Source organism: Quercus lobata, chromosome 8 (genome assembly GCF_001633185.2).
Source record: "Quercus lobata isolate SW786 chromosome 8, ValleyOak3.0 Primary Assembly, whole genome shotgun sequence".
Classification (NCBI taxonomy): domain Eukaryota; kingdom Viridiplantae; phylum Streptophyta; class Magnoliopsida; order Fagales; family Fagaceae; genus Quercus; species Quercus lobata.
The window spans coordinates 24,269,827-24,295,230 of NC_044911.1; the positions used below are offsets into that span (position 1 = coordinate 24,269,827).

The 25,404-nt window shown below is 35.4% G+C and overlaps 1 non-coding gene across 1 annotated transcript; it reads right to left on the reverse strand.

Moving 5' to 3' along the window:
* Positions 1–1,181: 1,181 nt before the first annotated feature.
* Positions 1,182–1,288, reverse strand: LOC115958666. Its single transcript, XR_004084592.1, has one exon. It is a non-coding gene; the product is annotated as a small nucleolar RNA R71 (small nucleolar RNA).
* Between the last annotated feature and the right edge of the window lie 24,116 nt (positions 1,289–25,404).

Here is a 25,404-nt window from a genome sequence, read left to right on the forward strand (position 1 = left end):
TGAATCTCACTACATCAAGGTATGTTTTCTTTTCTTTGTTCTAGAATTCAAGGTTACATGTTATCTCTCATGAATGAAGTAGATCCTTGTGTTGCTTTTGCTGTGGGTTTTATATGAGATGCAAAACTGGTTTTTCCAACAAAGACTACCAATAGATGTTGTGTGTGGATCCCTAAACCTTAGCACCTTAATATATTGTTATTTTCTCACAATTTAAATTCACTTTACTAAACCATCAAAAATCTCTTCAATTAAACTATATTATTTTAGTTTTATTCTCTCGTGGTTTGCTAATCAATTCCCTTTTCCTTGTGGATTCGATCTCGGATTTACCGAGTTATTACTTCACGACAATCCTGCACTTGGGAGCATTATTTAAGTCGCTGCAAGTTTTTAGTGCCATTGCCAAGGAATAGGTGATTAAAGAAGCGTTCCACTTTGTTTGGAGAGGTTTTCGGCATTAAATTTCTTCACATATTTGGTAATATCTCTCCAACTCTTTTCTTTTTAAGTAGTTTAGTTTTCTTTTAGAGTTTTTCTTTTATTTTTTACTTCTTTTTATTGTTAAAAGTATTTGTTTTGTTTTGTTTTCTTTTTCTTTTTCTTTCTTGCTTTACTATTGCATGCGTGTTTGATGTCGTGATAGTGATAATCGCTTGGTTAGAATTGAGTTTAATAATTTGTTTAGCAATTTATCTGATTCTTTCACACATTTTGATACACTTGATATCATGGTGGACTTAGAGAGTAATCATAGTTATGAGAATAATTTAAATAATGAAAACTTCCATGCTCACCAACCCATTAGAACTCTCAGGGATTATTTGCAACCTACTAGGAGTAGTGCACCATCATGCATCATTTTTCCAACTAATGCAAATAGTTTTAATTTTAAGCCCGGTATGATTTCATTACTTCCTAAATTTCATGGCTTAGATTTTGAAAATCCTTACCTTCACTTTAAGGAACTTGAGGAGGTATGTTCTACCTTCCATGACCAATCATGTAATGAAGAGACCATTAGGTTGAAATTGTTCCCTTTTTCTCTTAAAGACAAGGAAAAAACTTGGCCTAATTCTTTGAGACCTAGGTCAATTGGTACTTAGCAAGAGATGCAAACTGTGGGTTTTTTTTTTAATTTTATTTTATTTTATTTTTAAATTCCAATTCATACGACTAATGCACTTAAAAGACAAATAATGAATTTTTCACAAAAAGATAATGAGACATTTTATCAATGTTGGGAAAGATTTAAAGATTTGCTTAATACTTGTCCACATCATGGCTATGAAACTTGGCGTATAATTAGCTTTTTCTATGAAAGTTTAACTCCAAAGATGCACCAATTTGTAGAGATGATGTGCAATGGAGAATTTTTAAATAAAGATCTTGATGAGGTAGCTGCGGCTCACCAGGCTCATCGCCCTCTCACCCATACTCCATGCTCAAAGTGGAGTGAATATAGGATCTCACCTATTCTAGCTCCAATGCTAAGTCATCAGCCTTGCTGCTAGCCTCGGCCCTGCTAGCCTCCAGTGCGACTCTCTCCTCACCTTGAGTATGATCTACAAATGATATTAGTTTGAATAAACTAAGCAACTAAGCAACTTTATTTGAGTTCAAAACCTTGTATGAGGTAGCTTCCACCCATTTAGTGAAGTAATCTATAGCAACAAGTATGAATTCATGGCCATTGGAGGCTATTGGGTGAATTTTCCCAATAATATCTATTCCCTATGTGGAAAACGGCCAGGGTGAAGTCATGGTATGCAATGGCGTAGGTGGCATGTGCTTCAGATCTCCTTGGATTTGACATTGAAGGCACTTGCGAACATGAGTTGCACAGTCCACTTCCATGGTAGTCCAATAATAACCTTGTCTCATTACCTTTCATGATAGCATGTGTGCTGTGTGCATTCATATGTGGTCCATAACTTGACTCATGAACCTCTTCAATTATTTGCTGTGCTTCCTTGGCAGTCACACAAAGGAGGTGAATTCCATCATATGATCTTCTGTAAAGCCTTTCCCCACAAATAATATAATTAGTGGATAGCCTTCTGATGGCCAATTGGTCATCTTATCTATAGACGGTGGGTATGTCCCATCCTTGAGGTACTATAAGATGTCAGAATACCATTCACCTTCCCCATTCTTTCCCTCATCTTCTTCTATTGACATGCAATAAGCTGGCTCCTCTTTTTGTTCCACCACTATGGGTCTAGTTTCTTCCTCCTTAGGTCCATCCATCATGGAGGCCATTGTTGCTAAAGCATCTGCAATCTAATTCTACATCCTTGGTATATATTAGTATTGGATCTTGTTGAATTTCGAGGCCCATTTCTGAAGACATTCATGGTAATACATCAACCTCTCCTTCTTGACCTTCCATCTATTCTGAATCTGAGAAATGATCAAACTAAATCACCATATACTTCCAACTCTTTTACTCCAAGACCCAAGGCTGCTTGTAACCCTATAATGAAAGCTTTATATTCAGTGGCATTATTATTGGCAGGAAAGTTGAGCCTACCAGAGAATGGGATGTGTCCCTTTTGGAGAAATTAGGAGAACTCCAATGCCACTTCCATTTTGATTAGTTGCTCCATCGAAATACATCTTCCATGATTCTACCTCAATCCCCATTATATCCTCATATGGAAAGCCTCCTTGGATCTCTTTAGCTTCTTTAAGTGAATAGTGGGCTAAGTGAACATCAATTGCCCTCCCTTTCACAGACTTCTGAGTCATATATTTAATATCAAATTTTGACAGAAGCAAAACCCATTTAGCCATCTTTCCATCTTATACAAGCTTTTCCATCAAATACTTTAAAGGATCCATTATTGCAATCAACAAGACTTTGAAAGCAAGCATGTAATGTTTGAGTTTGCAGGTTGCCCATACAAGTGCTACACATGTCTTCTCAAGTGGTGAATACTTCTTTTCATAAGACAACATCTTCTTGCTAATGTAGTAGATAACATTTTCCTTTCTATACTTTTCTAGATATTGAGCAAGTAAAGCCCCCATTGTTGTGCCTGTAGTTGTGAGATACAATAATAACGGCTTTTCAAGTACCGGTGGAACCAGTATTGGTGGCTTCATCAAATAATTCTTAATCTTCTCAAAAGCTTCTTGACATTGTTCATTCCATACTGTGGGCACTTCTTTCTTGAGCAGTCAGAAAAGTAGCCCATATGTCATGGTGAGCTGAGCTATGAATCAGCTAATGTACTGTATCCTTCCTAGAAATCCTCAGATCTCCTTCCTAGTCCTAGGAGGCTTCATTTCTACAATGGCCTTGATTTTGTCTAGATCGACTTCAATTTCCTTTTGACTTACCATAAACCCCAATAGCTTTCCGGATGTTACATCAAAAGTGCACTTCTCGGGATTCAACCGCAACTTATAGAATTGGATTCTTTCAAAGAACTTCCATAAGGCTAGTATGTGCCCCTCACGGTATTTGAACTTCACTATCATGTCATCAACATAGATTTTTACGTCTTTGTGGATTAAATCATGCAACAGAGTAGCGGCTGCATGTTGGTAAGTAGCACCAGCATTTTTAAGGCCAAATGGCATGACCTTGTAGCAATAAGTCCCCGATGGAGTAATGAAGGAGGTTTCTCCATATCTTCTAGAGCCATCTTTATCTGATTGTACCCTAAAAATCCATCCATAAATGATAGCAAGGCATGTCTTACTGTATTATTAACCAAGATTCTAAGTTTCCCATCCTTCTTTGATACTTGAACCACATTAGCTAACCATTCTAGGTAGTTGACCACCCTCAGCAATCCTGCATTGTACTATTTCTCAACTTCTTCCTTGATCTTGAGAGTCCATTCCAGCTTCATTCTTCTTAACTTTTACTTGACCAACTTCATGGTTGGATTTGTTGGAATGCAATGTTGTACTATATCTATATAAATCTCAGGCATGTCTTCATAGGACCATGCAAATACTTCCTTGAATTCAGTCAGTAGGGCAACTAGTTCTTCTTTCTCAAAAATGGTCGGGGTGTTGCCTACTTGTCTCATTTTAGGTTCATCATCAGTTCCCAGGTTTATAGGTTGGGTTTCTTCTTTTATAGGTTCTAAATGCCCTTGTTTTAATTCCTTATTATTAAGAATTTCTTTACCAATTTTAGAATTAAAAACATTCAAAACCAACAAATAAGCAGAATCAGAAATCATATTATAAGGAAAAGAGTTTTTTATAGACTCAACAGAAACTGAACCTATAGGAATACTATCACAAACAAACTTAACATGACTAGTAATACTAGCAGAAACAGACTCAATAGGAATAGAAACAATGTTTTTGGTAGGAGTGACTGGCTCGATGGTCTTGATCTTCTTGACAGGAGTGATTGGCTTGACGGTCTTGATCTTCCTTATAGAGTCCTCCATGGGGTGGGCGGCTCCCTCCCATGCCCAATTATTCAACTCAGTTATGGCTTTAACGATGGTAGGCAGCTCCTAACGAGTTCCTTCTTCCCCCAGCATCACTACTAGGGGGTCTTCATCCATATAATCCATGCCTTCATCATCAATCTCCATATCTGTGGGCTTACCATTCACATAAGCATCGAAGCACTCTATGCTATCCATCCACTCACCAAACAAATCTTGCTTTCCTTTGTTGCTTGAATGGATTTATTGGGGGAGATATTCTGACTCATTCCCTTCCATTCTCTCATCTTCATCTTCAAGACTCTCTAATGTTAAGTTTCTGAAGCTATGGATCATCAACTTTCTATCTAGGGTAGCCAATCTAACATCTATGTCATCTTCCTCTTCAGTGTATGGTGTCAGTGAGCCAAGTTCTAAATTATGGAATAACCCTAACTCAGGAATTTCTCTACCATGCTTGTCATATCAGGGACTGGACCTTGAACTAACATCAATAATGCAACTCCAATCTGAGGGACGCTTATAGGGGTAATCATCATAGTCTATATTATTGGCTTTTTCAACCTCCTCTCCTATAGCTTCTAGCACATTTACTAGCCTATATTGATCACTTCCGGCATTGCTTCCCATGTCTATAGGTTTAGCTTCAACATCACCTTCTATATCTCCATCATAGTAGTCTACATCATCATCATAGTCTTCATAGTAAAGCCCTTCATCTTCATCTTCTCTATCACTAGAGGGTTCACCCCAATCGTTGCCACTATATTGGCTATCATAGTCTTCACTATTGTTGCTTTCACTCTCACTGTTGCTATCATCCTCACTATCTCCATCATCGTTGCTGCTATTGTCACTACTACTATCACTCTTGCTATTGCTACCTTCATCATCATTATTAGTGGCTTCTCCCCCTTCATCATCACTTGTCCTTACTTCATATGGGCTTTTCAATGCATGTTAGCAAGCTTCCCAATACTCTTCTTCTTCTATATTGCAAATGGCATCTCGCAGAAGCGTAGTCATTGCATCAGGGTCCATGTAATCAGCCCAATCAGTTAGGACCCATTTTGTGTCTTCCTTCTTTAGTCTTGGAAGGTTGTTGTTAATCAAATAGAAGCTCAAACTCGGGCATTATTGTTCTTGTCTTAAGGTCAAATCTTGGTTTAGGGAATCCCCAATAGTGTTAACTATCTCCAGCTTTGAAAAATTTCCCGTTCAATATTGGAGTATAGGGTTTTAAGGGTTCTAGGGGATAAGGAAGTCCCTTTACTTTGGCTCAGGCCATTCTCCTCACATCCATCTCTAACAAGTCATCATCAGTGGGCTTATACCCTAGCCCAAAAGGTAGTGTGGCAGTAGGAATTATTGGGTCTTAAACAATTGACTTTTTTACAGTCTTCCCCAAATTCATTCCTGGAAGGTAATTCGTTATCCTCATCATTGCCACCACATTGTTGTTGCTGTAAGGAGAAAATTCCATAGGGATCTTCTCCTCTTCCTTTTCTCTTCTTTCAAAACCAGGCTTCTTAATCTCAAAGCCATCCAAGGTCAATGGCTCCTTCTTAGAATCAATACCAAAAATGGGCTTTGGCACAGTCAAAGTATCGCCATATATAGTAACTATAGCTCTTTCATATGGAAACCAAACCTTTTGGTATAAGGATGAAGGTACGACCTCTGTGTCATGGATCCACGGTCGCCTAATGAGCATATTTAAGCATGAAGCTATGTTCAGGACTTGAAACTCCACCTTCTTGATCATTGGTCCTATAGTGAGCTACAGTGTTACAGTTCCCAAGACCTCCCTTTTACTATTGTCATATGCCCTCACATGCTAATCAGTAGGCACAAAATCTTCAATACTTAGACCCAAGCAACTTGCCATCTTTAAAGGACACACATTTAAGGCACTTCCATCATCAATTAGAACCATGGGAATCCTCTTGCCTTTGGCATCTACAGTAATATGCAGTGGGTCATTGTGGTGCTTCCCCTTCTTTGTCAAATCTTTGTTAGAGTAGGAAATAGTGAGTTCCCTACTTATGGACCTAATCATAGCATTCATATCTTGAGAAGTTGTGGTTGTAGGGACTTGGATTTAGCTGAGAAGGTCTACCAGATTTTGATGGTGCTTGTATGAGGCCATGAGTAAACCCCATAAAGATTTATTGGCTTGAGTCTTCTGTAGTTTCTTAAGGACCTCATCCTCTTTAGTGGGTGTTTGTTGGATGGCCTTGTTCAAGGCTTCTGCTGGGTTGTCTGTCTCTAAATATGGGGGTCTGAGGTGTCTCTCCCCCCTTATGATGTGGGCAATTTTTGTTGGGTCATTCTTATTGGTGTCTTGGGGTTTGAAGTGTCTCCCCCTATTTGTGGATGCTAAGCTATTTGATTGGGGTTCGAAGTGTCTCCCTCCGTACATGGGTATTGGGTTGCTTGATTGGGGTTTGAAGTGTCTCCCCCCATTTGTCGATGTCGGGTAATTTGCAGTTTTGGTTACATCTTCACTCCATATGTCATAACCTGCAGTGGACATCATTCCCATCAGCTCTTCCCATGTCATCATAAAACATTCAAGTAGGTCATAAATCAACTCAGACAGGTCCTCTTTACTTTCCTCTTCAGTCATTAAGCAATTAATCCTTGGTCCTCTCCAAAATTGTGGTTGGGCAAGGGATTATTAGTGATGCTAGGCCTTGTAGGTGGTGCAATCACCTTATTGTCTATTAGGTCTTGAATTGCATGATGAAAGCCAAAACACTTGTCAGTATCATGGCCAAGGCTTTGGTGGTAAGCACATCTCTTAGTCACATTAAATCTTGCGGGCAATGGGTTTGGGATTGGTCTTGGATCTAAGGGCTTTAATAACCCTTTGGCTTTTAGTTTTTTAAACACTTGATTCACAGGCATATATAACTCATGAAATTCCCTCCTAGGCCTTTGAGGTGGTCCTTGTGATATTGGCACAGAGGCAATGAGAGCAATAAGTTGATAAAGATCATTTTTGTATATATTAGAAACTTTTGCAATTTTAGAACTAGATCCTAAATTATTTTTAAACCTTGGTGGGTCCTCATTCTTTATAGTGCCATTATTTATTGCATCCTCAATTTGGGTTCCAACAACAATCAAAGCTTTAAAATTAGCAAAATAATAAACAAGTACTAATGGTATACAAGTAATAAATTCCTTGCAACCATATTTAACTGTTCTTCTTCAGTTGGCCTATTCATCATCTGTGCAGCTTTGGACCTCCACTTAGTAATGAAGGTAGAGAAAGATTCTTTCGGTTCTTGCCTCGTGGTCTTGAGATCTCTCCTTGTTATATCCACTTCTATGTTGTATTTATATTGGTTGTGAAACTCATGGCAGATGTCCTCACAACTCCTTGCTCTAGTATCATCTAGGTTGAGGAACCACTAAAAAGCGGCTCTAGTTAGGGTGTTTTGGAACATCTGAGCAAGTAGTTCTTCAATTGCTCCTAGGGGCTGCATGGCTCTCATATACATATTCAAATGGGACTTTGGGCAACCAATCTTGTCAAACTTGTCCAAGGTTGGCATCTTGAACTTGGGAGGCAATCTTACATCGGGGAAAAGTGAGAGTAATTGGTAGTCCATAGGGTCCTTCATCTTGCGAGCTCTCTTTATTATCTCTTCCATCTTTTTTATCCTCTCATTGATCTTCTTCTCACTCTCCATGGTTGGAGGATTATGGTAAGTCTTTTTCTCTTCTTGGTTACTCTTCAAGTTCTGAAACTGTTGCACCATAAGGTTCATGTCCTCCCTCAACTAGATTTGACTAGCTACCATGGTGTTGAGTTCTTGAGTGTTCATAGGTTCTTTAGTGTTCGGATGTTCTCCCTTTTTCGCCTTAGTGTTAGGAGTTTCAGACTTCTTGTGACTTGAACTATCATGTAAGTTGAATATGGGATTGTGATGTTGCAGTAGCAAAGTGTCTTCTATGCTCACAGACTTTAGTACTGTGATAGGAGTGATGGGCTTGGAATTGGAGCTACTAGCTTGAGTGTTAGCCTTGGGTTCTCTTTGAAGCCTTCCTTTAGATCTTGGCCAAATTCTCTCCTAAGAAAAGGCTTGGTTAGGTCAATCAAAGCTAAGTCCCTATCTACATCAATCAATCAATCAACCAAACAAACACACACAACATGCAATGCAATTTTAAAATGGACCGGCCTAAGGGTAGGTTCTAAGTCATTACATTGTAGGGTGGGTTTGTTGTTTTATTGTTTCCCATAGCTAGGACGTTACACCTCCCAACTTGTAATGTAATGAATATTGCATTGGTCCGAACGGCATGGTTTATCCTTTATAGTCAACAAGAAATGATCCAGTAACTTTGGGCTTTGAGTTGGTGAGTTTTCCACTAGGTACCCGAATCTAATGAAGACCAGTGATCCATGGTTACTGCCACCATATTGTTGAGAGGGGAGCATACATTTTTGTTGTTTTAATGGCACACAATATGACAGTTAGGGAAAGCTCTTAACAAACAATCATGGCAACATAAACAAAAATATCATATAAACATCTCAAGACATAAATAAACAAACAAACAACAATATCATGCAAAAGACAAGGGTATATTGTTGGTCACTTAAGTCTAACATGAAGCTTAGCCCTCAACATCCCCAGTTGAGTCGCCACTGTAAGAGACTGCAAAATTAGGTGCCCTCAAAAAAGAGATTTGGATGCTTTTAAGGGCACCTCTCTTTTTGGATAAGTGGTGTAGAGTCACCACTTAATTTTTTTTTTTTATAAAAAAAATAAGAAAAAATAAATACATGTTACATGATCAAAATACTTCATCGTCATTGATTGAATAAAGAAAAGTACAACTTCGGAAAATTAACCTTACAAGGCTTTAGGTCCTAGTTACAATCTATGCAAAATAATACAAAGTTTTGGTCCTAGTTACAATCTACCAAAATTAAAACGACAAAACACTAATCTACCTATCCAAAAATCCTAAGCTCGGTGGCTAGGTTATGGAATGGGAAGGTGTTAGTCACCCATTCTGCCCAGACAGAGTCTCGTCTTCTAGACTCTAATTACCAATATACCCTTTTTTGCATGATGTGAATGATATGTTGAACATACATGACAAACATTGACTGAAATTAATGCAAGTAAATTTATCTTATGAATGTATCCCCTTCTTTAAAAAATTTAGATCTATTTTGTGAATTAAAAAAACTAAGATTTGTAAAGAAAAATCATATTTGTCTTTATGTAGATGAAAAATTTTGGATTTGTAAAGAAAAGTTAGATCTATTTTTATGTAGATAAAAAAAAAAATAGATTTGTAAAGAAAAGTCAGATCTATTTTTGTGTAAATTTTAAAAAATGATTTTATCAAGAAAAATTAGATCTATTTTTAATAATAAAGAAAACGATTTTTGGTTAAAAATAAATAAATCTATTATTGGACATAAAATAAAAAGACTTTTGGAAGAGAATTCATACTCATTAGATAAATTTATTTTACATGCATCACATATACAAAACTTCAGCCTAACTTTTAATTTCTTCTTTTAAATTTCACAATTTGCAATTCTATGACAAAGAAAACTTTTCTTAAAAAAATCAGATTTGTATTTAAAGAAAATATAGATCAGTATTACATGTTAAAAAATAAAATCTGTATTTAATGAAAATACAGATCAGTTTTGTATGTTAAAAAATAAATTTGTATTTATTGAAAATACAAATCAATTTCGTGTGTCAAAAAAATCAGATTTGTATTTAATGAAAATACAGATAAGTTTTGTGTGTTAAAAAATCAGATCTGAAAAATTTAGATAAGTTTTATGTGTTAAAAAGATTAGATCTATATTTAATACATATCAATTTTTAGAGTTATAAAATAGATCTTAATTTAATGAAAATGCAGATCAATTTTGAAAGTTAAAAAAAAAAAAAAATCAGATATGAAAATTTTAGATCTATTTTGTGTGTTTAAAAAATCTTTAACAGTAGATTTTGAGATTCAAAAGAAAAAATCACAACAACAAATCATCTAGGAGCATATTTAAAGAAAAAAAATTCAAACAAATAGACTACCTCTTGCATGAGCATGCTTTTCTTAGTGAAAGGATATTTTAGGATTCAAATAAATTTCTTCAACTCTTTAAAGCCTAAAATATTTCGCTTATAGAAAAGAAATTCCTAAGGCAAGAGCCTCTAGAATGTCTTTAATGTAAGGGGGAAAAGAAGAGAAGGGAAGAGCCAAAAAGAGGGGGTCAGAAAGCGTGAAAAGGTCTCCTGAATTTTGAGAGGCATCCTTTATTTATAGAGGTTGGAATGCTTTGAAAAATTAGCTGAATGATCAGAATACAAACTAGGACACGTCTTTATCTCTTAAAAATCGAAAAAGGTAAGGTTTATCTCAATCTAGAAGCCCTTGGGCCGAGTCTCGGATTTGTGCCAATTGGCACTTTTCAAGTGCTGAATGGCCCTCTTGGATGCCGAACCCGCATTTGAGTTTTAGTCCACTTTGGACTCATTTTTTGAGGTTTTATGAGTCGGGACTTGAACTTAGACGCATTTTTAATTCGTATTCTAAAAATTAAACCCCTTTTTTGGATACTCAGGTCTTTGAAGTGATGATTATCTTATAGATAATTATTTCAAAAAGTCTTAATTATCCACAATTTTGTTGTTATCTGATTATCCACTTTATTCCCATGCAAGCAAGTCTAGTTTTGACACTAACTAACAACCATTCACAAAATTATTAAATTAATTTTAATTGTTTAACCAATCAGAATTAATTTAAATTAATCATGCGTGGTTGATTCCACCCAAACAAAATGCATGTTGACCGTGTAAACTTGATCATGCGATATCTTTCAATCCAACGGTCCGATTTGGAACTCGGACATACTGTCATGACTGTTAGAATCTCAAGATCATTTTTATGTCATGCAATGAATGAATTATTGCATGTAATGCAACTATTATTTTTTCGGGTATATGAATAGTCACTTTAGCCATCTTCCTTTATTAAATTATGGGTGCAAAATCGAGTGTCTATAGTACCCATTTTTTGTTTGGCTGTTGATAATTGGTGTGTTTGATTGATGAAAGAAATGCTGGAAAGAAATGATTTTGAGTTGGGTATTAGAATTTTTGAGGTTATAGTATTGAGTTAGCTTTTTAATTTTCATATTCTTTATACTTATTAATTAAATTAAGGTTTTGGTTGATGAAATATTGTAGGAAACAAAAAGAAAACTATTCAGATATTACGTTCTTAGGGAGTAGACGCGATTATGTGTTAAGTGATATGTATTCAAATAGATTGGAATCATCTCTGAGCAAGACTACAAAGCTCTGCCCTGCTTAAAAAGAAAGCTGGGATTTTTGAAGTGGGTTATGCTATGGCAATGGGTTGCATGAACAAGGGTTCATGTGTGGTGGTCTGTATTGGGTTGGTGTTGATTTCACTACCATATTTTGTGTTAGGTTCACTAACCTAATTGATGGTAAAGAGCAAAATCACTTCTTTTTTTTCTTTTTCTTTTTAATGTTTGTTCATAGTGTTCTTTTAGTTTGTATGGTTCTCGAGAATGTGAAAAGAAAGTTACTTGCAGAAAGTTATCTGCAAGTAAGCATGGGGAAACAGTTTACCATGTAGGGATCAAGAGAAACTTAAGAATTCATTGTGTGAATTGCAAAAACTGACTTGAGAATGGTAGTTCAAGATGTGAAGGAACATAAAAAGAATCTATTCAAACCTGAGTTTTATGTTCCTTGTGGAGAATTCTCTTCTCTGTGTTTGAATCTTGAATGTATAGAAGCAGTTTGTTGCTTGATAAGGCAGGTTTGCAGCTAGTGCTGCTTGTTTTTGAATATTTGTTGCTTCATTGTGTTGTATGAATAATTTTTTTTAATATAAAAAAATGTCTGCATTGATTTGCTAAAATGCGTTTGTGGTCCCTAATATAGTAAACATTACTATGAATTTCATGAGTTACAACTGCCCAACTGCCGTGCAAAATAAATTAGATGCTTGCAACTCAAATCTTATTGTTTTGCATGGAAGAATCTGGGTAACTTGACTGAAAATAGAATTCAGAACAACTATCATAAAATGTAAGTCATGCTTTATTTAATATATCAGACACAACTTGAGTAACTTGTAATTAAGGCACAGAAGATTTCTCCTTATACAATAGTTTAGTATTTTGCATATTGAGTTCCCACCTTAACCATTTTTCCTCTACATAAGAGTACATCTCTTCAAATTGATGTAATTAGTCTTTCATCTTTTCAGACATTCTCCTTACTTTGTAAAATCATTGATCATTAATGTTACAATGTGTTTATATGATCTCACACTAGCACTATTTGCAGTATGGATCCTCAAATCAGTGAGGAACTAGAAATCGTGCGCCTTGGTCCCATTGATGCCTCAGTGCTGACGCAACAATGAGATCATCGATCAATCGATATTTGGAATGGCAAGGTGAAATATTTAGTTCTAACAACCATTTTAATTTTTATGTTCTCTTTGACTTTTAGCAAGTTCTTTCAAAGTCGTATATCTAGTACTAACAACCGCTTAATTTTTATCGATTTTGTTGGACCTGGGGCCACTTAATTGTCGTGGTCGCTCTAAGGAGATGGTAAAAATATTGATGCTGGACAATCGGATGATTGATATTATCAAGTTGGTGGGTTTAGAAGGATTGTATTGGTCCCCGTCCAGAGAGATAAATCATGGTCTAATGTTGGCCTTAGTTGAGCGATGGCAGCTGGAGACCCATACATTTCATCTTCCATATGGTGAGATGTCAATCACTTTACAAGATATGGAGGTTATTTTGGGACCTCCTATAGATGGTGAGGTCTTGGTTAGGCCGACTAGGAGGGGGGGCGGGGCTGGAGCATTTTGTGTCAAGAGTTGCTTGGTTTTCAAGTTCCGCAGAATGACAAAAAAATTTTGGTGGGGCCAAGAATTCTCATCAATCAGCTTCTTCAACACATTGTAGACCTACTACCTGACGATGCAACGGAAATTCAAATACATTAGCACACCCAGTGCTATATTTTAGCGCTACTAGGTGATACCATTTTCTTGGACAAGTCAAGAGATAGGGTGCATTTGATGTTCTTGGAATTCCTGCGAAACCTCTGTGATCCACCACATTATAGTTGGGGTAGTGCTTACCTGGCATGGTTGTACAAAGAGTTGTGTTAGGTAAGCCATAAAGAGGCAAGGCATATTAGTAGGGCGATGCAATTGGTCCAGTATTGGGCATGGGCAAGGTTCCTATTCTCATGCCCGAAGATAGAGCCCCCACCTGGATTTGATTATGGCCCAGCACCAAAAGCTCCACTTGCATTTAAGTAAGTATTTTCATGATATTCACTTTGTTATACATTAGCAACTTTTGCAACCTTTGGTAAAACTCTTCCCATTTCCCAAATATCTTCCTAATCGTCTTTTATTTTGTATCTCATATCTTTTAGTAAGAAGGCTTATGGCCATCATATTTTGACTCCATCATAGATCTGAGATATGTAATTGGGGTAGTGTAATCCTCGCACCTAACTTCTTAAGGATGTTTGATGCAATAAAATTTAGAATCCATCATTCTACCATCATTTCGCAACCCAATCAGTATACATGTGTGAGTACCCACATACACAGTGACCATCCATAGTTCGTGTAGTTTGAGCTTCACGACTGCCGCGACATACCACTTGTGTGACTTATCCATGCATTTCGCACAAAATTTGACCTTCGTTGACCTACTGATCACAAAATGTTTGTTTTCCTTGAGGGCATAAATTTTTAATGCGCACTTTACGTCCACTTTATTGGAAAAAGTCAACCCTTTGCTAAAATTCATCCCATTTTTCCAAGTAGACACAAATGGTATCTCAATATTTGAAAGATTAACCATATTTTCCCAAATATTTGCAGAGAATGACAAGGCAAGAGGTGCATAGGCAAGGATTGTGTTCGTAATATTTTGGACACTAATAATATTGTCTGCATCAATTTCACTACGATCAAATATCTCATCGTCATCAATGTCTCTCTCAAAGTCCCCTCGTTCAATCCTCTCTTCATACTCATCTCTATCGACAAAATCTTCACCATTAATGGCAGTCTCATCAACATAGTCATCATTATTGTTGTCGTCATCATCATCTTCATCATCATCCTCTACATGTGTAAAATACTCATATTGAGCATCTGGAACTATAACCTGTAAACTTATGGTTGTTTGTTGGATTTCCTCGACACCAACTTCTGCACGTGGCTCCAACTTTATGTACAACTCAATAGTACTTATTTGGGTTATTTTCTCCATCTTGTCAAACATGATTTTTACATGTTTGTCTGCTTCTATCGCCATATATTTATAATTAATTCTGCTTGAGGACTTCATGTGGAGAACAATAAGTAATTTGTATGTTGTGCACAATAGAATTCACACATAATTCTTCCATAACTATCATCTTTAATTCATCAAGGATCTTCAACCTATGATCAATTTGAGTATAATAGCACGTCATACCCGGCCCTTCAAATGGCAATCCCTTGTTTGCATTGGCATTGTTAAGCGGCCCACTGTGATATAGGATTATATCAATTATAGTCATTATGAACCTGTTAGAGTCAAGTGTATTATGTTAGTTACAAAACATTTTATCTAGTCAAAGTAACATTTTCTCTACTCAAAATACAAATTCTAATTCATTCAAAGGGCATGAATTTCATTACACATTCGTACGTTAGAAAAAAAAAAAATGTCTTCGAATTAGTTTTGATAAGACTACCCATTTCATACCCAAATCCTTTTTCGGTCATGCTAAGACTACCCATTTCATGCCCAATACAAAAAAAAAAAAGTCATTTCATTACACATTCAAAGGGCATGAATTACATACCCATTTCATTACAATTCATTCAAAGGGCATGAATTTTACTACCCATTTCATACCCGAAACAAAAAAAAAACAAAAAAAAACAAAACAAAACAAAACAAAACAAAACAAAATCCTTGTAAGATCATGATAAAAACACATTCTTAATAAGAGCCTAGAAATGATGAATAAATTTTGCTAACAAAAAGCATGCAAATAAATAGTTAAAATATTTACACTAACAAAACAAAGTTGTATATATTCACAATATCATGGTATCTTAACTAAGTTATGTTAAGTATCTACCAAATAAATATTCAAAGTCTTTAACCCACACCCAACAACAAATAATACCCAACTGCAATGACAGTAAAATCCAAATCCTTACCTAAGATGTAAATTTGTTGAGAGGGAGGAGCAATGACAGAGAGAGGCAATGTGGTGTGAGAAGTGTGGGTGTTATGGGTGAGTGAGACAATGAGGAGTGTGAGGAGGCTAGGAGTGTTATGGGTGTGAGTATGCAGTGAGTTACTGGGGAGCGTGATCTATGTTTATAAAATTTTGCCCGACGAAAATTGAGCCTTAAAACTTGAGATGCTAGTTTGCAATATTGTTTGTAATGCATGTCAACTTATTATATTCTTTCTCTCGCTAATGCTAGCCTACAAATTACCTCATTTGCCCTTTGCAGATGGGAAATGTTGTACACTTTTTCTCTTAGAAGTGGACAAAATTGTTCAGTTTCTCAGGGCTTCTCATAAAAAATAGCTAAAATTGTCCACTTTCTCTCCTAAAATGTTGTTTATTTTTTTCCTCTTAAAATTTGGACAATACTGTACACTTTCTCATTGCATCCACTAAAAGCGTTCAAATGTTGTCCACTTTTTCTCTTAAAAAGTGTTCAGCGTTGTCCATTCTTTGTTTCTCATGGCTTCTCACCAAGAGTGGTCATATGTTGTCCACTTTTCCACTTTTTTCTTAATAATTAAACCAATTCAAAATATAAATAATTAATCTTGCAATCTCAAGTTCTATAATTTAAATAAATAAATAAAACAAGCACAACTGCAATAGTACACAACTTGAGGATTAGTGCTCCACTGGTTTCATGGGTGGTATAGTGGTATTGGTCATGGTTTGGAATTGGATTTACCAGCATTCAACTATTGAAAAAAAATTCTCTCCCAAATGGTTTGCACTTTAGTTTTGTTAAATGTTCCTTACTATTTTGGAAACCCGTTGTCAGGCTGTTGGCATCCTTTGATCTGGGCAACAGATCTGAGAATGAGAAGAAGATAGATATGGATGATTGTGTTTGGTTACAAGTTTTAGCTATACTTGTAGGAGTATCGTGGGTTTGCTGACTAGAAATGTGAATTTTTTATGAGTTGGCAAAGGACACATCACCTTGTAAGAAGTACACAATTTACTGTAGTTATAAATGGGTGAGTTAGATCATAAATGAGTTGAGTCATAAATGAATTGGATATGTAATTACCCATTTATTCATTTATGACCCGTCTATATATAAATTAATTACTCATTACCAATCCAACCAATTTAATTAGTAATCTACCAATTTAATCCAATATGACTCAAATAACTCTAAAAGTAGTTGAATATCCTATATTGATTTTCGAAATTATCAAAATACCCTTAAATACCCAAATATCCAAAATGACCTAAATACCCCGACACTTCCAAGATTATCAATATATCCTTGGACATACAAAATTACCAAATTACCCCTATAATGTCCAAAATTACACAAAAGACACTAAAAGGCCAAAAATTCTCAAGACAATAACATTTGATTAGCAACAAATATCTTTTTTTTTTTTTTTTTTCTTTTTTATCTCTATTTTTTTTTAATAAGACAGTATCATGCCCAAAACATTAATTTCTTGATAAGACAATGTACTAATTCTTGATAAGACAATATAATGCCCAAAACATTTAATTTCTTCACTCCAAGGAAAATGATGTAATAACATTAACGCAAACAGGGGAGGATAAAACTCTATTTGTTGCATCCAATGGATTATTATAAAAATCATCTAGAGTTTAAAATACAAGAAAAACTAGTAGACCATTGAAACAAGATGAATGAGCAACACTAAATCAAAATGAAGGAGGAAGAAACATAACAAGTAAAATTTTAAACAGGAACCATCCGAATGAGACCAATTAGAAACTTTTGCTCCTGTATATGCAGAGCATAGCACCAAAGGAATAACACACATATGAATATACCCAAGAGAGAGAGAAATTGAAAATAAGTAAAGGTCTAAAAGACTACAAGAATATACCTCTGGCTGATTATAAGCAGCTGAATGCTCAAAAATAAGATATAAATAATTACTAAAAAGAGCACAATTCTGAAAGAACTATATTAAAAATAAGATTGAAAGAAAAATACAATACATATCCTATTGAGCAGAACTTTATAACAAGACATTTGGTAATGAAGAGAGTACAATTCAGTTCATGAAAAATACAATGCAAATCTAAAAGGGGAGGAGAAAGGAGGTGAGCTAAACTGAACAAGAGACTAAAGTTGTTTTTTCACATTCCTGTAAAAATGCACTAACAACTAAACAACATATCTATATGAATTTTAAAACCTTTACTCTGCAGAAACAGAGTTGTTCGCTAGACTTTTCAATTTCCTACTTAGCTCAACAATGAAACAAACTAATTGAACATAAAAAAATCATAATAACAACTTATGAGAAGGGTACCACTAAAATCTTTGATAAATGGCTTTTAACATCCTCAATCAACCAAAAAATGACCTTAATGAATCTACAACTCATTGTAGCAAGTAAATTCACCAAAACAGTTTTTTATCATTGCTCTGCTAGCTATTTGAAAGTGAGTTAAGGGACTAAAGTATAATTTTTTAGCATCTCATTTATTAACAATGTAAGCGCTTAAACTTTGTAACTCAATAGTGAACAAATTCTCTTAAGTCACTAAAGCTTGACAAAAGAAATTCATTTTGGGACTTATGCAGCATAAAGTTTCTACTTATGTCCAATTGTTCCAATATCTTCATCAGTTGGCTATACGGCTAAAAAAAAACTATCAACTCCTTGCACCACAAAGGCACAATTTTAGATCCTGCACCACCAATCCCTACTAAAACAGTTTTTTATCATTGCTCTGCTAGCTATTTGAAAGTGAGTTAAAGGACTAAAGTATAATTTTTTAGCATCTCATTTATTAACAATGTAAGCGCTTAAACTTTGTAACTCAATAGTGAACAAATTCTCTCAAGTCACTAAAGCTTGACAAAAGAAATTCATTTTGGGACTTATGCAGCATAAAGTTTCTACTTATGTCCAATTGTTCCAATATCTTCATCAGTTGGCTATACGGCTAAAAAAAAAACTATCAACTCCTTGCACCACAAAGGCACAATTTTAGATCCTGCACCACCAATCCCTACTAGTATGATTCCTACCTTATAAGCTTCCACCACATGAAGATATAGTGAGAAATTTAAATATATTCATCACGTGGTCCAACATTCTCTTTAAAAGTCAGTGCACATATAAATCATTACTAAGAATTGAACAAACGCAGCTAAAAAACAAACCGTTAGTCATTGTAAGTATTTCCCCCAACTAATGACATTATTTTTAACTTACCACCCAATTTAACAGTTATGGGGTTCACCTTGAGTTAAGGACACTTTCGTACTAAAGAGCACTAGAACTTCACTATCATCTCCTAATCTATCCTTGTTAAATTTCTTAGGCTATGAACAATCTACTAGTAAAGCCATTCAAAGAACAATCATACTTTTGATCTGTACCCACTTGATTGCCACAGATTATAAAAATAGGATTATGGATCAAATACCATCAATATATATTGATGCATTTTCAGCCATATTGTGTGCTTCATAATTAGTGGCACGTAAATATCCATTGAAAAGGGAATATAATTTGTCACGAAGATCCATCACCGTTTTTGTCCCATTAGTGCCATAAAGTCGTCTATAACTGAACTCCACAAACTGCAACTTATACTGGGGATAAAAAATTATAGCAAATGATAGCACAATGCTATAACAATCCCAGTATTTATCAAATTTTTCTTTTATGATTTTTGCCAAGTCACTATTTATTATATCATCATCTTCAATCTCTTCTAAAATACACAAATGAATTATCCATACACCATGGAAGTATAAGTTGGCAGTAGGGTGTTAAGTGCCTGAAAAGAGAGTGATGATGTCATAAAATAGCTTCACAAACTTTGTTATCTTCCAGGCCTTATCCCATTCATCATTTGAGGGACAAGTGCGAAAGCTTCCATCAATAATACTCAAATTGTGAAATGCATCCCAAAATGTAAGACTAGTCTCAATCATTAAATATATCGAGTTCTAGTTAGTTGGCACATCTTGTCGCACTTTCCTACTAGTTAGATTAGGGAGTCCTTGAAGACATTCGGCAAATCTTAACTTCCTCATATCATTGCCTCTCACATATTTAACACTTTCACGTATGTTGTGCACAGCTTGCTCTATAATTTTCAAACCTTCTTGTACAATAAGCTTTAAAATATGAGCACCACAACGAACACAAAAGATCTCACCACTACAAGGCAAAGATGATCTAAAAGAAGGGTTTTTCTTCAAACTATTCACCAAGGTATCGTTGTAAGAAGCATTGTATAAAGTGATTGTAAATACTTTTTTCTCAATGCCCCATTTTTTTAGAATGTTGATGAGAATGAAAAATGTCATATTTTTCTCCCTTAATGTTTAGTCTTCTACACTCATTTGGTGCCTAAATGTACTCATTATTCTTATATTTTGATTTAGGATGCAAATGGAGGCGTTAAGTGCAAAACGAAGCTAATTGGGCTATTTTGGACAATTTCAACATCGCTTCGTAATCTAGGCATAACTCTCTCATCCGAGCTTCGATTGAGATGATTCAAGATGATATGGAACGCCAAGAAAACGCTCTACAACTTTCACGTTTCGAGTTTTGAGAGATACTGGATGCATCAAGGTCGAAATCGGGTTTGAATTTGCTGCACCTGCACTGCTAACGTTCTGGAACATTCCTTAGCCTGCAATTCTAATACGCAGATCTGATGCAGTTTATTTTCGAAAGCTTCTAGATCTGGTGCATGAAAATTCCAGCTGAAAACACCACTTTCCTAGTTATATTAGAACTTTATTCTATTTTTAACATTTTCCTTAATTAGTCAGATTTGGATATTGTTATTTAGAATATTTTTAGGAGATTTTGTAGGCTTCTAAAAGGGGGAGGAAAAATCAAACTTCACAGACGCCTCTCTCTCCCCACTTCTCTAACTTCTCCTTCAAGTTTTCATCATGGCCTTGCGTGGCTAAACTTTAATAATTGGTCGAAGGAAACGGAAGCCTCAGAATCAATAAAATTGTGAGATCTAATTTGTTTTTATTGTTAAATTTATGCTTTGAGTATCGGATTTTCTTCTGTGCCTATTTTCACGATTGTCTCTTTTAATTACTAGGAGACCTACTGGTTTATTATTCGTTGCAATCTACTGCTAGGTTAGATGTAACATCCCAGTTAGTTTAAAAAAAAAAAAAAAAATGTAAGATCAGATTCTTTTGGGTTCCCACGTGCCCCACCTAACCCCACTACCCACCACTCATCTCACACTACCACTACATCACTTGGCCGGCCATCCTTCTTCTTTTTTTTTCTTTCTTTTCTTTTCTCTCATACACTCCTCTACTCTCATATCCTCTCTACCCGGTACTTCCACACCACCACCACCACCACCACCATTTCCACCATCATTTTCCGGCAAGATCACCGGAAAATTCTTGTGAACCCATAAAGCACCTTCACATCCTTTTTTGAGGTAAAAAAGTTCTAATCTTTTTGGTGGGTTTTACACTTTTGCTTGAGGTTATTTTTACCTAAGCTTTAATAATGATACCCATGTGATTTTTGAGCATTAGAAGTGATATTTATGTGTTTGTATGTATGGGTTTTGTATTGGTGGAATTATTTGATGAGTGGGTATATGGTTTGTGCTAATGATGAATACCTAAGGTTTATGTATGGTGGAAAATTTAGAGGTTTTGAGTTATAACATGTGATGGTTGGTAAATCTAATTTTTTTTTTCCATTGCCATTGGGTTTATTTGGAGTTAGTTGAAGTTCTAAATTTCTTGTCTTGGAGGATATTTTGATTTTGCTTTCATGGGTCTCTTAATGATGTAGTGTAAATTTTATGGAAGCTAGTCATAATGTTGGAGATGATATTAAATGGGATCAACTTTATAAATTGGAGTTTATGCCTTGTGAATCAATTTGTTGAGAAACTTTGGAAGTGGGATATATTATTATTGATGAGGTTAAATACTAGGCTTGCCCTAATTAAATGCTCATTTGGCAATTCCTAAATTGTAGCTAGATATAATTTCAAGCTCTATTCTTATTGTGACAGGTTTACTTGATATTGTTTAGGTTCTAGCTAATCTCCTTGGAACTTAGAGAATTAGGCTTTTGCGGTTGCGAGGTAAGTAGCTTTTTAATGGGATTTTGAAAAATAACCATATTATATAAATGTTGTTTTTGGGTCAAACACATTTTGGAAAAAGATATATGGATATATGTTTTCTTAAAAGTATTGTATTGTGACCCTATTATATATTATTATATATGAAAAATAATCATATTTGGTATTGCATTTGGGGAAATGCATGAATTGTTGATATGAAAAAATGAGCATCTTTTATTTAATCTTTGATAAGGAAATCATGGATTTTATGGTATATTAGAAAATTTAAAGATGCTTATCTTGTCTTGTTACGTGAGAAATTGATAGAAATCTTTTGACAAGAATAGAGTTGAAAACCTTACAAACTTTGTGGAAGTTAAACTATTTAAGGTTTTTTTGAAATTACTTGGATATAAACTATGTGTTTCAAAGTAATGTAACCTGTGAGCTTTATGTGGTTTTAACACCATGCCATTTGTGATTTCCCGATGATCACCCAATTTGGTTTCCGTAGTCTTTGTGACAACGGAATCAAATCCAAGTCAATGCCCTTTCATTTTGGATGACGCGTTCTCCCCTGCTGCCCATGGGGGGAAGAGATTCCTTGATTGTGTGTGGGTGAGGCTGTTGCCCATGGGGCCAAGAGACCACATGCAAAAGAGGTCCTATTTGACGCGCTCTCTCTGCTGCCCATGGGGGGAGAGAAAATCCTTGAGGGTATAGGTGAGGTTGCTGTCCATGGGGCCAAGAGTTTGCATACCAAAGGGGATAATATCATGCCAATTGTGAATGGGTGGATCCCCTAACCGGTCTATGTGGTAGTGTGGTATATTTGTGATAATTTATCTTATGTTAGATATTATAACTTTGGAAATTATATTGTTAATGCTCACATATTATAGTATATAGTTTCAAGGTATTTACTTTGAGAAACTTTATGTTTCATTATTTAATCATTCTTGTCATATTATTATTTTTGAAGATGAAACTTGCATTTCCCTTACCCCCACTAAATATGCTACTTACTAGATTCTGTCTCATTCCATTATTTTATAAACTTTTCAGAGTAAGCAACGATCTTTTGAGACAACTTTTTGGTGGCTAATAGTAGTTAGACTAACTACTGATGGAGGCTGAACTTTGTAATGGAGATATTAGATGTTGTACATCATAAAATAGGCTTGACTCGTTTTTTTTTTTTTTTTTTTTATATTATAGTATTGTGACTTTATTCTCACTAATGGGACAGGCTGATGTTATGTAATTATTTATTCAGACCTCTATTCTTTTGTGGCCAATAATCCTTGTAATTATTGCTTAGAGTTCTGACTTACTTAAGAGTATATTCAGTGGAATTATTATGATAATTCTTGATGTTGGTACTTGATATGATTTATGTGAATTGGATTGTTAAAAAGGAAAAATCTACAGGTACTTTGAGACGTGTGCTTTGAATCCTTTAGGGTTTGGGGCGTGACATAAGATATCAAATCCGTAATTGTTTGATCCCTCTAATTTATAAAGCAACCAAGATTTGATGATTTGCTGTGTCAGAAAGTATTAAATATTAGGAAGGACACTCGACTAAATTAAATGCAACCACTTGTGCTTGTGTTGTTTAGCTTCATCGATCTCTCTAATTCTTAAGGTTGTTGCTAGATTAAGCCTTTAGCACTTGTATTGGGTTGTTTAGTAGTTAGGGTTAATTAGATCACCATGTTTTCTAATTAACTACGACTAAGGAGAGATAGGAAAATAGTTCTAACAGTGAATATTCAAAGTGTGAATTGATATATACTTGCATCGATGATCAATTTTAAAATTCTGATGGTGGGTGTTGACTTAGACCAAGGTTTGTTCTTTTGATTGATTTCAATATTTTAGTTTGAATTGTTCCTTAGTTGTTTTTCTTAAAAAAAAAAAAAAATTGTTAGACACAAACCCCCCCCCCCCAAATCATTGTTCACGTAGTATAAAACTAGGCTAGATACTCTTCGTGGGAATGATCTTTACTCATACCACTACATGTATTTTTAGGAGTATGGGTTTTATCTTTGGTTGCTTATGACGGCACACCAAATTTTGGTGCCATTGCCAGGGAGGTTTTCTAGTTGATTTTTGTGCTTCTTGTGATCCTTATTTCATTCTTGAAATTTTTGGGAAAAAAAATCACTTTGATTGTTTGTGTTTTAGCGTAGAATTTCTTATTATTTTTTTCTATTACTCTAGATTTTTCCTGATTTGTTTTTCATGGTTTATTAGAGTTTCCTTGATTGTTTATGACTGTAACTTGATCTTCTAATCAAGGTGATTTACAGTGCGATCTAGAAATAGAGAGAACTTTGCGCAAGTTAAGGAGGGAAGCTAGGAGAAATTCTAAAGAGAACAATCTAGCTCTTGATTCCCTATTTGCTAGCGATTCTAATTTAGAAGAGGAGGAAGTCATGGTTAGAAATCAAACTTTGAAAGAGCTTGCCGCCGCTGATTTAAATCAACAACCATTATGCATAACGTTCCCTACTTTAGATGCTACTACTACTTTTGAATTAAAATATGTACTGATACATCTCTTGCCCACTTTTCATGGCCTTGCAGGTGAAGATCCTCATAAGCATCTAAAAGAGCTTCATGTGGTGTGCATGAGTACGAAACCCATAGGGGTGACTAAAGATTAAATTAAATTAAGAGTCTTTCCGTTTTCTTTGAAGGATTCACTAAGGATTGGCTCTATTATCTACCCTCCGAGAGTATTAAAACATGGAGCAAGATGAAGAAGTTGTTTTAGGAGAAATATTTCCCAACTTCAAGGGTAGCCAACATTCGAAAAGAAATTTGTGGAGTAAGGCAGCACAACGAAGAATCCCTACACCAATATTGGGAACGTTTCAAGAAATTATGTGCAAGCTACTCCCATCATCAAATTAGTTAACAGCTACTTATCCAGTATTTCTATGAGGGCCTTCTACCCACTGATAGGAGCATGCTTGATGTTGCTAATGGAGGAGCTTTGGTGGATAAAACTCCCAAGGCCGTGAGAAACTTGATTGCAAATATGGTGGCCAATTCTCAACAATTTGGCACTAGGTTTGACTTTCCATCAAAGCATGTTAATGAGGTAAATATCTCCTCCCTTGAACAAAAAATTGCGAGCCTAACTTCTCTTGTTCATCAAATGGTTGTAGTTAATATGCAAACAGCAAAGGCTTGTGGGATTTGTTTGGTAGTAGGGCATCCAACCAATATGTACCCAACTCTTCAAGAGGAGCCCATTAAGCAAGCGAATGCGGCGGGTGGTTTGCCTGGACAACCGCAAAAGAAGTATGATCCCTATTCAAGCTCGTATAACCCAAGATGGAGGGATCACCCCAATCTTAGCCATGGGAATCCACAAGTAAATCAACCTGTGACTCAAAACTGCCCAAGTTGCCAACAATATAAGCAGCCATACCACCCCTATGCAACAACTGGACCAAACTTCTAATTCTGGTATGTCTTTAGAAGATATTGTTAAGTCTCTTGCCACTAATACTTTGCAATTTCAACAAGAGATGAAACAATGT